We start from the raw sequence: 15,064 nt of genomic DNA on the forward strand, positions 1-15,064 counted from the left end.
AAGATTCCGCCTGAAGGTGTCTTGTGGATTAACCAGATTAAATACTTAACAGGTCGGTAATCCTGAATAAACAAAATAGTTGGCGCTTTTATCGCAAACGTAATGTTTGCTCGCACAAACAGCAAAAAGTCTGGCTGGGCCGAGGCCTGATGAGGGCTGTACTGTGTATGAATTCCACAATTCTTTGTGCATTTCACAAGTAAATGGACATGGCGTTTGTTTAGTTGTTTTGTGGGGGATTGTTTGTCACTATGTGGACAGAACAAGCGGTCGCAGCATGCCGAAGGGTCACATGATCGGCACTGAGCTCGGCTCTACCTTGCTTAGCCGGCTCGCGGGAACGACCGAGGGTCCTAGAATCGCCTTCTTGTCACCATCTACAAACAGACAGAACTTTGTGTTTGTTGTCAATAAACAAAAACGCATGGCGGAGAAAGCGTAGGTGATGGCACCATTGTGCCGATGCGAACCAAACATGTCGGATTTCAAAGTGTTCCGCCCCATGATGTCGACTTGCACAATGGCAGGACAATAGAGTTAGTGAGATGGACAAAGAAGCCGTGTTGTACGAAGATAAGCTCCAGCATAAACCATGAACTGTTAATGCTAAGAAAGGTAGGTCTCACTTACTGCTTGCTCTTCAGTATTCTTGCATCAATAAACCATTGGCGATGTGGTTCAGGTCGATTTCCAGGGAAATAGTTTGTAATTTTCAATAGTTTTTCATTTTTAAATAAGAAAATTGCTGAGTGAATTTTTAAAATTTTTGATTTAATTCCATCAATGAAGTTCAACAATTGTGCAATGGTTTAGGTATGAGTTGTAGCTGATGTAGAATAGGTTGATATAATTTGATGTATTTATTATGAGTATGTCTGATATTTAACTGGGTGTTCATGATGATAAAGTTGGTCATTAAAATTAAAGGATTGACAATTTTACCTCTCAGCATATATTCTGCTGATAATTTGATAGAAAGTGTTGAATTATCAACCAATACTACTGTCAGATATGGTCATTATCGAAATAATATTTCAGCTTTGAAACATGTCTAATCTATTTTCCAGTCAGTACTTCACTGTGGACAAAATCAGTTGTAAATAATGAGCTGTAATTCTGAATGAGTTGAAGGTGGGGTATAGTCACCAGACATGTGAAACACAATCTTCCGGAACTAGCAGTCCACGGGCTGGGACGGAGCATGCAATATAGCGCTTGTTTTCTGGGAGATACTGCTAATGTTAAGTGACAGGTTCTGAAGAGATCCCTGGCATGAAAACTACCGGACTAAGGGCTTGAAACATGGAGCCCAAATTGAATTGTGTCGATGAGTGTATGCTATGAAGAACACTCCACCTTGCATCGTCATGATGTCCCGGGGCCACCATCAGCAATCTCCACAGAATGTCATCAGATTAAATCTAAATTATTACTTAATACTGTTTTAATGTTTAACAGGTAGAATTAAGTTTTAGAACTCGTTAACATGGAATGAAGAGGATCACAGGAATTAAGAGTTTTGTACCTAGAACACTTTCTTAACTTTCCTGAAATTCTGACTTTTACTTCCTTTCTGTTAGGTTCTCATCCAGGTTAACCTCCTAGATTACTTTCTTGTACTGGTAGGAAGATTTTCTATATTTTAGAGTGAAATGTTTTGCTAATATTTTATTATCCCCCACCACTAGGTGGAAGGTGGGTATAGGAATGGGTGCTGTCTGTCCTTCAATCCGTCACGTTTCGTTTCCGAAGCTGAACTCCAAAACCATGAAAGATATCTTAAACAAACTTGCCACATAGATAGGTCTAGTGGTGAACTTTGATAGTTTGGGATTTATTCAAAATTTATTTTTTGAGTTTCCAGGGCAACGACTTTGAATTAGCCTGAAAGCGGTAGTGCTTGTTTCCGAAGCAGATCTTGAAAAACGTACAATTATTTACCAAATTTGGCACAGATAGGTCTTGTGGTAAACTGGTGCCTTTTGATAGTTTGTGATTTTTGAAAAAAATATTTTTTGAGTTCTTGCTTTGCACGCAACTTGACATATTGGTGGGGGGCGATGAGTATTTCATGCTTGTTCACACATTATTTCCTTGGTGGGGCTGATTGTATTCCAGAAAACAGACTCTTTCCTCAACACATTGACAAACCCACAGGGCACTGAACTGGGTGACGTGACCATAAGCTTACGATTTCCAACAGTATCGCGAATGCTGTTCTTCAAGTGCCTTTGCCAGCCTGAGAGATATAGCCTATCCAGCTGATGGAACAGATATAAGAGTGTTTAATTATAGCCTCCATGGTGGTTGAGAGTGAACCTGTGTTCTCCATACCTGGGAATATATATGTGGGCCTCCACACTGATAACACCCTCCTTCAAGAAGATGGGATTTATATGATAGTTGTCATTGTAGAGAAGAAGCTCCTTCATGTATGACCTCAGTGTGAGGTCACATCCATCAGGTCCAGTCGTTTGTAGTGAGAAGCCACTGTTGAAGAAGAGTGATGGTGCTGTGTTATAGCCTGATATACTGTAGCAAGGAATAATACAATCAGGTTTATACATACAACACAGTGCTGTGTTATAGCCTGATATACTGTAGCAAGGAATAATACAGTCAGGTTTATATATACAGCACAGTGCTGTGTTATAGCCTGATATACTGTAGCAAGGAATAATACAATCAGGTTTATATATACAGCACAGTGCTGTGTTATAGCCTGATATACTGTAGCAAGGAATAATACAGTCAGGTTTATATATACAGCACAGTGCTGTGTTATACCTTAGCGTGGTATACTGTAGCAAGGAATAATACAGTCAGGTTAATACATACAGCACCGTGCTGTGTTATACCTTAGTGTGTATTCTATAGCAAGGAATAATACAGTCAGGTTTATATATACAGCACAGTGCTGTGTTATACCTTGGGGTGGTATACTGTAGCAAGGAATAATACAGTCAGGTTTATATATACAGCACAGTGCTGTGTTATACCTTAGTTCGGTATACTGTAGCAAGGAATAATACAGTCAGGTTTATATATACAGCACAGTACTGTGTTATACCTTGGTGTGGTATACTGTAGCAAGGAATAATACAATCAGGTTTATATATACAGCACAGTGCTGTGTTATAGCCTGATATACTGTAGCAAGGAATAATACAATCAGGTTTATATATACAGCACAGTGCTGTGTTATACCTTGGGGTGGTATTCTGTAGCAAGGAATAATACAATCAGGTTTATATATACAGCACAGTGCTGTGTTATACCTTAGTGTGGTATACTGTAGCAAGGAATTATACAATCAGGTTTATATATACAGCACAGTGCTGTGTTATACCTTAGTTCGGTATACTGTAGCAAGGAATAATACAGTCAGGTTTATATATACAGCACAGTGCTGTGTTATACCTTGGGTGGTATTCTGTAGCAAGGAATAATGCAATCAGGTTTATATATACAGCACAGTGCTGTGTTATACCTTGGTGTGGTATACTGTAGCAAGGAATAATACAATCAGGTTTATATATACAGCACAGTGCTGTGTTATAGCCTGATATACTGTAGCAAGGAATAATACAATCAGGTTTATATATACAGCACAGTGCTGTGTTATACCTTGGGGTGGTATTCTGTAGCAAGGAATAATACAATCAGGTTTATATATACAGCACAGTGCTGTGTTATACCTTAGTGTGGTATACTGTAGCAAGGAATTATACAATCAGGTTTTACAGGTAAAATATGTTTATTTCAACTGAATAGTTAATATATCTGCTGGGTAAAAATGGAAATGTACTTTTCACTTTGACATTGATACTAACGATCTCTTACTTCCATTGGATTTCAATCTAGAAATCAAAACAAAATGTTTTATAGTGTTAAGTTTTGTATTTATGTAATGTTGGCAAAGAAAATTGTTTCAAATGGTAGTAAGTGAGTAATTAAATGCCTAGAATTGGTATTTGATTTTTATCAAAATTGTGTTCATGGGTTTCACAAAATTTTGCTTTGGGCATTCCTCCCATAATAGCAGCTGACACACTATATAAATACTAGTCAAGGTGGCAACTGAAACAGGCTTGTAAGTAGCACAAAGTACTAATATTGTCTTCCATGGAGTATAGCAGTGTGGTGGTCTGTACAGTTTTGTACACTAGCGCACAGCGTTGAAGTTCATTGTAATCAGTGGTGGTGATAAAGGGTTCACAATGCTCTCAGAGAGTGGTGGTAGACTGCAATAGTTTCGTGGAGGCACACACATTGTCAACATGAATGATAAATGAGGTTTTTTAGGTTTATCAATGTATTCTCTTTTAAACATTACTCACTACTTGCTTGTGTGAATGCATTGAAGGCCTTTTTTCTACTTTCTAATGCAGAAATGAGTTGTAAGTCTAATGTTTTTGTATAGACAAGTAGACAGCAGGGGGATAATATCACCTGATGAGGCATGGCATGGGATAAATCTTATATGATCCAGGTGACAAGATACACATTCTTAATTCCATGTCATCGTGAGTGCACAGATAATCTCTCTTTGGTCCAAATAAAATATATAATTTATCTCTATGACAGCGACAAAGTAGGGAGAGTTATTTTCCTCAGTGGCAGAGAGCAGTTTACCTGAAATCAGTGATTTCCCAGAGTTGTGGCATTTCACACTTGATAAACTTGTTGCCTTTGTAAGGGCACCAATTACAAGCATGATATGGCCATATAGATATGACTGCAGCTGAAATATGAATGCCTGTATGCTCACTACAGGGGTGGTGTGAAGTTATACTTACAGTAAGATATGTTGTAACCTTTACAGCATGGTGTCAGGTTTCACTGACTGAGTTGGTTGAAGAGAGGTGATCTTTACCAAACATGCATAGAAATGACCCTTTATGACTTGGAGATTAAAGTTATCTTTTTGACCTTTCACACCTATGGAATCTACATGGTAAATAAAAACTTTGTGTTTGTTGGTGATAGACCTGCAATGAAACAAGTATGCCCCTATTAGTAAAAGTGATTTTTATATTTGTTTCAATGTGTTACCTTGGATACTTGAATTAATTCCTACATAAAGTTGAAGTGGTTTTGTTTTATGCTTTTTTTTTTTTTGTACTATTTTCATTTTTTTATATTTCATTTTATAGTATTTTCATTTTTTATTATGTTAGGAATCAGGAAGAGAAACAGAAACGGGAACACAATTGGTTTTAAATAAAAGAATATTTTGTTAATAATTCAAGAGTGTGGATTGTCCTTATGAGAATGGGTGTTGATTATGAGAATCAGATTAGTGGAAAACCCCGTTAGCCAGATAAAAATATGACACAATGTACTTTAGCAAGTAGAAGCATACTGAGTTTTGCACAGTATTTTGTTGCTTTTATTTGTTTTTTTCTCTACTGTAAAATTATGGACAGGCTCATCTGTAATACCCAATATTGGTCCTGCCTGATGTTTGATTCAAAGAGAGTTTAATCCGTGAAGTGTCTATCACCGGGTACAAGAAAGTCTTATGCCACTTCCTGTTGTTTATTCTTGATGAGAGCAGTTTAAAGATAAACCTCTCTCAATCTAGCTGATAGAATCTGTGTAACAACACCCTCCTTTTACCCAAGGCCCTGAAGTGTTTTCCTATGATAACCAGAGTGCAGTGCATCAAGGGAGATAAAGCTGTGAGAGACCATTTAGTGTGTTCATCAAGACCCTGTCTCCCTCCTTCACACTGGGGGATTACGGGACGTATCTACCAACTTGAGCAATACTCCACTCAGCGTTACACTGTACTACACCACCAAGTGGAAGGGGGATATAGGAATGGGTGCTGTCTGTCCGTCCGTCTGTCCGTCTGTCCGTCTGTCCGTCCATCACGTTTAGTTTCCGGAGCAGAACTAAAAAACAATGAGAGATATCTTTTCCAAACTTGGCACATAGATAGGTCTAGTGGTGAACTGGTGCCTTTTGATAGTTTGGGATTTATTCAAAATTTATTTTTCAAGTTTCCATGGCAACATCTTTGACTTAGCCTGAAAATGGCGGTAGTGCTCGTTTCTGGAGCAGATCTTGAAAACCGTACTATATTTCTTGCCTTGCACACAACCAGACATGTCATATTGGTGGGGGATATCAGTATTTCATGCTTGTTCTAACTTCTTTTGAGTAGCATATTAATGTCTAGGGTCTTCATTAATGATATTTGTATTTTGATATGGGTGACTTCCTGTAATGCCCATGTATTGCTGCACACCTCTGTGCTATTACCCTCGCAGTGGTAAGGCTATGTCAATACGGGGACTTACTATATGTATATTACTACACACATTAAGGTCGGATCCTTTGCAGAAACACCCCAGAACAGCAATGTAAGTAAAATGCGTAAGATGCAGTGTGTTGAAAACTCATTAGACGTGCGCATGCATATTGGTTAAGGACTTCTGAAGTAATGGAAAATGAAATGAAATGCATTCTGTCAACATCAAGACTAATTGTTTGAGACGGGTGGAGTATCAACTGTTATCACACAGGATTACCTGGTGTTGTTGGCGCCCAGTGTGTGGAATGGTGTGTACATCGCTAATAGAGTCATGTACTCGGAAAATATTTCATCCCTAAAATGAGAATATAGAACTCTCGTGAATAATGTTTTCAATCAGCCATTAGAATGTGGAATAATATACATTTGAAGGAACTCTGTTTCATTAGAATGATTTGAATCACATATACAGAACATATACAATTCATCCCCTAAAGTTTTCTCTTGTGAGATAAGAAGATCAAGTATCATTCACACTCACCTGCGACGATCCGGGGTAAATAGGTCTTCAACAACCCATGCTTGCCTTCAGAGGCGACTATGCTTGTCGTAAGAGGCGACTAATGGGATCGGGTGGTCAGACTCACTGACTTGGTTGATGCCTGTCATCGATCCCAACTGCATGGATCGATGCTCATGATATTAATCACAGGATTGTCTGGTCCAGACTCGATTATTTACGGACCGCCGTCATATAGCTGAAATAGTGCTGATTGCGGTGTTAAACAACCACTCAATTGTAACATTCCTCTAGTAGACTAAATTAGGATCTATACAGAGTAAATCCTTAAACTCAATGGTCAAGTGCTTGTGGAAGTTCTTGTGAGATTTTGTACCACTAATTACATAGTTTATGTTTTAACCAACAAAGAAATATGTTTTTCTCATCTAATCACGATATTGTTAATCCTGAGTTGTCATAACTTTATTTATGGTCCTATGTGACAATTCTGATCAAACCACAAGCAAATAAGCTGATATATAAAAATGTACATCACTATATGTGTATGTCTGTGGAGAAGGGGTTTTCTAAGCTGTAAGAACTTGTTCCCAAACCATTTCACTTATGTGAATAATAATATACTCAAACTTGAACTAACAGAGTCGTGATGTCTCTAGCTGCACAGGTGGCATCTGGACTGGACATGCTGAGGTGTCTTTGTATACAACGTCCACCAGTCTTCAAACAGGCGCTTGGACTCACCTGGACTCCAGCCTGGCTGTAACTGACACTGGCATTTGTTGATTTCTACAGCAGTGTAAACTGCTTCCTCAAATAGCGTAAAATGATTAAAGTTAAATATTTGCATTATTTAGCAAATGGAGTAACTGCAGATACCACACATTTATAAAACTTATCAAATTTTGTCGGAGTTGTAAAAATGGCACATGTTTACAGTTGAACATTCTGAATCGTTTTTAGTTTAGAGTATTAAAGCAGCAGATTTAATATACTCTTGTCACATATTTGTCTTTGGTATTAAATTAACTTTACATTCATCCATAATATTTGGTGAAAAGAACAGCATAATATGATTGCTGAATAAACATTGAATGGATGCTAAGGAAGAGAAATATATTTTAGGTTGAATTCCGGTGTGACAGGGCTTGTGTTAAGGATGTCATAACTAGTGTTGCTCCCATGATGCTAAAGTCAGCACCTCTTGATGGGCAGGGACAGTAGGCTAGTGGTTGAAGTGTTCTCTTGTCATGCAAAAGGCTGGGGTTTGATTCCCACATGTGTGAAGCCCCTATCTGGTGTACTCATTTGTGATGTTGCTGGCATAGTGCTAATAGCGGCATAAAACCTGACTCACTCACTCACTCTAGGTCTAGCTCATTGTGTCAGCTACAGATGTTTATGTGTCGTCTTCCTTCTGTGGTAAAGACGACATTGAAGTGGTATTCCCCTTGTAACTCTACCAGTCAGGTTGTCTGTCAACTGTTCCTTTTGAAATGTATCTCCGACAGTGCCAAAAAACTCTAGGTCCTCAAACATTATGTCTGGCAGGTGTAGTCTCATGTAGACAGTATATTGTTACACAGTGACGAATGTAGGTGACGCTATAATACATGATAATCAGATATGTAAGAAGAAGAAATCTATTAGCAAAAAAATGAGTGATGTTTATAAATGTTATAATATGTTTTATGATGTCAGTTGGATATTATAATATGTTTCATATCGTGAGTCATATGTATATGCTTCTTGTCTTGAGTTGGCATTCATAATCTGTTACATATATGGCAGGATATAATTTCAATATTCTGCCAGTCCAGACAGCTGTTGACATTTCCTTGGCAACTATATTTGAGTATTTCTCATACAGTTACCTAAATCTATCAAATCCTTCACATGACATATATTCTGTATTCCTCCTGCAGATATCGAAACGTATTAAATGCTTGACATCACATATATGCTGTATTCCCCATGCAGATATCTAAACCTATTAAATCCTTGATATGACATATATATATTGTATTCCCCATGCAGATATCTAAATCTATTAAATCCTTGACATGACATATATTCTGTATTCCCCATGAAGATATCTGAATGTATTAGATCCTTGACATGTCATCTAAACATATTAAATCTTTGACATGACATATAGTCTGTATTCTACATGCAGATATCTAAGTGTATTAAATCCTTGACATGACATATATTCTGTATTCCCCATGCAGATATCTAAGTGTATTAAATCCTTGACATGACATATATTCTGTATTCCCCATGCAGATATCTAAATGTATTAAATCCTTGACATGATTGACATATATTCTGTATTCTCCAAGCAGATATCTAAATGTATTAAATCCTTGACATGACATATATTCTGTATTCCCCATTCAGATATCTAAATGTATTAAATCCTTGACATGACATATATTCTGTATTCCCCATTCAGATATCTAAATGTATTAAATCCTTGACATGACATATATTCTGTATTCCCCATGCATATATCTAAATGTATTAAATCCTTGACATGGCATATATTCTGTATTCCCCATGCAGATATCTAAATGTATTAAATCCTTGACATGAGTTGATATCATAATATGTTTCATGTTGTGAGTCAGATATGATATGTTTCACACGTTTCATAACATGTTTTGTATAGTCAGTCAAATTTAAGAACATGTTTTATATTATGAGTCAGAAATACAGGAGTATGTTTCATGTACACATGTGTCTCACACTGATTTGATGGAATGAGTAAAAAGCCCTTGTGTACATGACAAGTTTGTCATATCAGTTTGATACAAACAGGACCAGATCCTAATCATGAACACCGTAGTGAACTAGTGCCTTACATATTGAAACTTAACATCTTAAACGTGTTGAAATGACGTTATTAATAATGTGACATCATTAAACATAGCATCTGTAATGATGCCTGTATTACGTCCATAGTGGTACCAGAATTACATCAATAATGTTGTTGCATGAGTAAAATCATTATCACACATGTGCCTTGTATAGATTTTTATTAACTCGCTCATGTGGATAATTAATCTTCATGTGTTTCTTATGGTGAGGCAGATATCATATGTTCCATAGTGTAAGGAAGATATCGTTTGAAGCAGATGTCAAAATATGTTTTATGTGAAGTCACACACAGGTAGTAGGAGTGATATCATTGATCACAGGTACACAGGTAGTAGGAGTGATACCACTGATCACAGGTACAAAGGTAGTAGGAGTGATATCACAGGTACACTGGTAGTAGGAGTGATATCACAGGTATGCAGCTACACAGGTAGTAGGAGTGATATCATTGATCACAGGTACACAGGTAGTAGGAGTGATACCACTGATCACAGGTACACAGGTAGTAGGAGTGATACAACTGATCACAGGTACAAAGGTAGTAGGAGTGATATCACAGGTACACTGGTAGTAGGAGTGATATACAGGTATGCAGCTACACAGGTAGTAGGAGTGATATCACTGATCATGGGTACACAGGTAGTAGGAGTGACATCACAGGTACGCTGGTAGTAGGAGTGATATCACAGGTAAACAGGCTCACAGGTAGTAGGAGTGATATCACAGGTATGCAGCTACACAAGTAGTAGGAGTGAGATCACTGATCATGGGTACACAGGTAGTAGGAGTGACATCACAGGTACGCTGGTAGTAGGAGTGATATCACAGGTAAACAGGCTCACAGGTAGTAGGAGTGATATCACAGGTATGCAGGCACACAGGTAGTAGGAGTGATATCACAGGTATGCAGCTACACAGGTAGTACACAGGTAGTACACAGGTAGTAGGAGTGATATCACAGGTACACTGGTAGTAGGAGTGATATCACAGGAACACAGGTAGTAGGAGTGATATCACAGGTAGTAGGAGTGATATCACAGGTACACTGGTAGTAGGAGTGATATGACAGGCACACAGGTAGTAGGAGTGATATCACAGGTACACAGGTAGTAGGAGTGATATCACAGGTAGTAGGAGTGATATCACAGGTTCACTGGTAGTAGGAGTGATATCACAGGCACACAGGTAGTAGGAGGGATATCACAGGTACACGGGTAGTAGGAGTGATATCACAGGTACACTGGTAGTAGGAGTGATATCACAGGTACACAGGTAGTAGGAGTGATATCACAGGTACACAGGTAGTAGGAGTGATATCACAGGCACACAGGTAGTAGGAGTGATATCACAGGTATACAGGTACACAGGTAGTAGGAGTGATATCACAGGCACACAGGTAGTAGGAGTGATATCACAGGTACACAGGTAGTAGGAGTGATATCACAGGTACACAGGTAGTAGAAGTGATATCACAGGTACACAGGTAGTAGGAGTGATATCACAGGCACACAGGTAGTAGGAGTGATATCACAGGTACACAGGTAGTAGGAGTGATATCACTGATCACAGGTACGCAGGTAGTAGGAGTGATATCACAGGTACACAGGTAGTAGGAGTGATATCACAGGTACACTGGTAGTAGGAGTGATATCACAGGTACGCAGGTAGTAGGAGTGATATCACAGGTACGCAGGTAGTAGGAGTGATATCACAGGTACGCAGGTAGTAGGAGTGATATCACAGGTACACAGGTAGTAGGAGTGATATCACAGGTATACTGGTAGTAGGAGTGATATCACAGGTACACGGGTAGTAGGAGTGATATCACAGGTATACAGGTACACAGGTAGTAGGAGTGATATCACAGGTACACTGGTAGTAGGAGTGATATCACAGGTATACTGGTAGTAGGAGTGATATCACAGGTACACAGGTAGTAGGAGTGATATCACAGGTATACAGGTACACGGGTAGTAGGAGTGATATCACAGGTACATGGGCAATAGCAGGCCATGGTAGCATGGTAATCAGTATGGTCCAGATTGTAACAAGATATGTTTGTGAGGTTTATACAACACTAAGCTGCCACAGTGAAGCTGGTTTAATGTGACAGATTACCCACTTCCTGCACAAAAAGGTGGTCTATGTATTCACCATGTATGTGTGACATGATATCTTGGACATGGACTGGGGGACTACATGCAGGCTGTCGTCAGGAGTAGGTCAGTCCATGCAGTCTTACAGCAGGTTAGCTGGACTGGAGTTTGTTGACAAAGTACAGGTTCATATGGGGCGAGTACTGGAGCGATGTGATTGGTCAGTCTAGCATGGTGCATTAAAGAAGTGTTTGTGCCTTGCTCCCCAGGGTTATATATCTTTATCATGGACTGTTTTTGGTCTGTTAATGTGTCTGTAGGAGTAGACTTGCACAAGTCTCCAAGGCAATAATTATTAGCTTAAATCATAATTTCTAGATTATGTAAATAATAAGAACAAATTGTCTATAAAAGACTAGAGTCCTTAGATTTGCCTATTTGGAGGATAGAATTACTACACAACCGTGGACTTATCTTTCAGTACAGCCTTGGAACAAGGCTAGTGTAGGAGGTACAGTATGCTACAGTGTTTTCATATGGGTTATGAACCTATATCACACAGCTGACTTCCCTGCTGCCTCTCAACATTGATACATTGATATAATAATGATGTGTTGTGCAACAAGTAGAATATCATCCTTCAATATTTTAAGTAAAATAAGAAAATTATACAACAAATGATATTGAAATAACTGAAAAAGAAAAAGGAAAATATCTAAAGAATTTTTGTGTTTTAAGTATTGTGTTGGCTGTGATTGAGAGTTTTAGCGTGGATGGTGAGTGTTGCTAGTATCTGCCGAACAAATGCTTGTTTGTAAAAGGTTAATATGTGGTTAGATGCAGAATGGAGAAACAGATTTCTATTAATGATGTGATAGTTTAATTCAAACTTATCTTTGATGTATCAGTTTAAAAAAGTCATCTGAATGCTTTTTGAATTATGAAATATGAATGTTGTATTGATATTTGATAGGGAAGGTAATCTTTTGTGTTTCTATTCATGTTATACAAGGTGAGGGAAAAGCTGGGCACAGATAGTGTCATACAATGAGATGAGAGTGTAAAAAGTGGTGTGAGGTGCGGTGAGTGAGTGAGTGGGTGGATGGGGGGCAAGGTGGGTGAGTGAGTTGAAGTCTGTTTATTACAGGAGGAGACCTCAGAGTAAGGTCTTGGACATGTAGCACATTGATGAACTCCTAGGACACAGGTATGATGCAGACCGACCAAAGATTTGCAGGTATGACGCAGTCCGAAAAAAGATTCACAGGTATGACGTTGACAGACCACAGATTCGCAGGTATGACGCTGACAGGCCAAAGATTCACAGGTATGATGCTGACCGACCAAAGATTCTCAGGTATGACGCTGACCGACCAAAGATGATGAAAATATGGGGAAGGGAGGGGAGGGGGAAGGGGAGGGTTGGCGTTTCGGTGGAATGCAAACTCTGATATTAAAGTAATAGAAATAAAAATATGGTTATAACGGACTCTAAAGGACCACTAGCTTTAGTTCGTTATGACCGTAGTTCGTTATAAGCATATATACAGCATATATACAGCTAAAGGTCAGGGCCAAAACATATGTTTGCTATATCTGTCAGTTCGTTATAAGCGTGTTTGTTATAAACGTAGTTTACTGTAGTCAGTTATTGCAGGAAAAGAGTGGGATGTTATACAAAGTCATTGTGTGCTTATTTATTTAATATATTGATGTGTTTCTCTCCGAATCTGACGTTTGTTACTAATGACGTATGACACAATCGTTGTGAACATGAAGAATGATTTCCATGATTTAAAGCTTTGGGTACAAGTTCTAACAAGGTTTTTGTAGGACGGATTTAGTTTCAGAATGTACTGGCTTTACATGAAATATTTATGAAGGGAAGAAAATAATTTATAAGTAATCAAGATGAGCCTGATCAAGGCATTATTGACTTGAATAGAAACGAGGCCTTGTGTTTTCCGACTTTATGTAAGGGAAGTGAATTTGTATTGATTAAACAAGTACTCACAGTTTTGTTTTAGTTTAACCAGTTCCTTCTTGATTTATGTGCCACATGTGATGAGCTAAATATATATCTGGCACGATATAAGCTCAATATTCCATATACCACATAGTGACACAATACTACACATCTGACATGATATATACTGATTATTCCACATGTCACATTGTTATACATTATTCTATATCTGACATTTTATACTAAATATTCCAAATATTCTAAATATGTCAATATCTCAACATATTAAATCCTTGACATGACATATATTCTGTATTGCCCATATCTATATCCGTCTTGTTTGGAAGTTGTGGTGTCATTGTACTGAGGTCACTAATGATTTATCAAACGTTGGGAAGATCACACATGGACATAAAAATCTGATCATCTGATCACATATTAATAATGGATCTCCTTAATAAGCTGAGACAGTGTAAGAAGCACATCTTGAGTCAAGTCATGATCCCAGCAAGGTTGGATGTGAAGCTGGCACTGCGTTTAGATGGATGATATGGAAACTAATTGATATAATAGGAAGTAAGAGCGGTCTGAAGGACTGGCAGGAGGCAGGGTTCCTAAGGAGGGTCTGTTGGGTATAGACGTGTTCCCCAGCATCTGGTGAGAGTGAGGGGCTAGTGGGGGGATCCATGGGAGAGAAGGAAAGACCAATTCCTCTGCCAGTAGACTGGTGCCTCCGTGGTGTGCTACGGCTGAAGAATGTGGGTCTGACGTCATACACCTCTACGATAAGCTGAGTGTCGTATTGCACGGGAAGAAGACTAGCACATACCTGACAGTGAACACTCCGCCTCTCTTCCTCTGCTGCCTACAGCTTCAACAACTTTCATACTCCACATACAGTTTGATTTTCTTTCCATTTGAGTGTTGGCTAGGATTTGCACGGACAATCCTCCTGATTGTGGGGCTGATTTACAGGTGATGACTATTGATCTCAGGTAGGAGACTTACTGCCCTGGTGCCGTTCCTATCATATTTGATACACTCATTCCTATTGCCCTCGTATTGCTATTTTGGTTGAATGTGTGGTTAATTTATTTCGGTACCTCTTCTCTCTGGGTATATTTAGACGGCTTCTGTCGAATTTAGAAACCAACTCCTTGGTGAGCTATATCGGTAGTCTGTTTGGCTTTAGTCTTTGAGTAAAAATAACGGTACTGTTTCTAGGTGAAATGATTGCATGAGACGATGTCAGGATGCTGTTAGATTGACAGACAGGTTTTGTTTACATCGCTGGGTTTTCCACGCTTCTTGTTTTAATCTTGGTCTCTATAGCAACTTTC

At 38.6% G+C, this 15,064-nt stretch overlaps 1 protein-coding gene across 16 annotated transcripts in view; it reads left to right on the plus strand.

The window, feature by feature from the left end:
* LOC124134164 (myocyte-specific enhancer factor 2A-like) overlaps positions 1-15,064 on the plus strand; it is a 114,176-nt gene that overhangs the window by 56,057 nt on the left and 43,055 nt on the right. Inside the window, exon 1 of one of the 16 annotated variants that reach the window (XM_048403619.1) lies at positions 593-615. The exons of 13 other annotated variants lie outside the window; for them this stretch is intronic. The gene's annotated coding sequence lies outside the window, so the exon portion shown is untranslated. Of the gene's footprint in view, positions 1-592; positions 616-14,396; positions 14,720-15,064 lie in introns of those variants that run through there. 2 more of the 16 variants (XM_046498856.2, XM_046498860.2) reach the window with 2 other exon arrangements.

This window comes from Haliotis rufescens, unplaced genomic scaffold, assembly GCF_023055435.1.
Source record: "Haliotis rufescens isolate VD_foot unplaced genomic scaffold, xgHalRufe1.0.p SCAF_1, whole genome shotgun sequence".
Classification (NCBI taxonomy): Eukaryota; Metazoa; Mollusca; class Gastropoda; order Lepetellida; family Haliotidae; genus Haliotis; species Haliotis rufescens.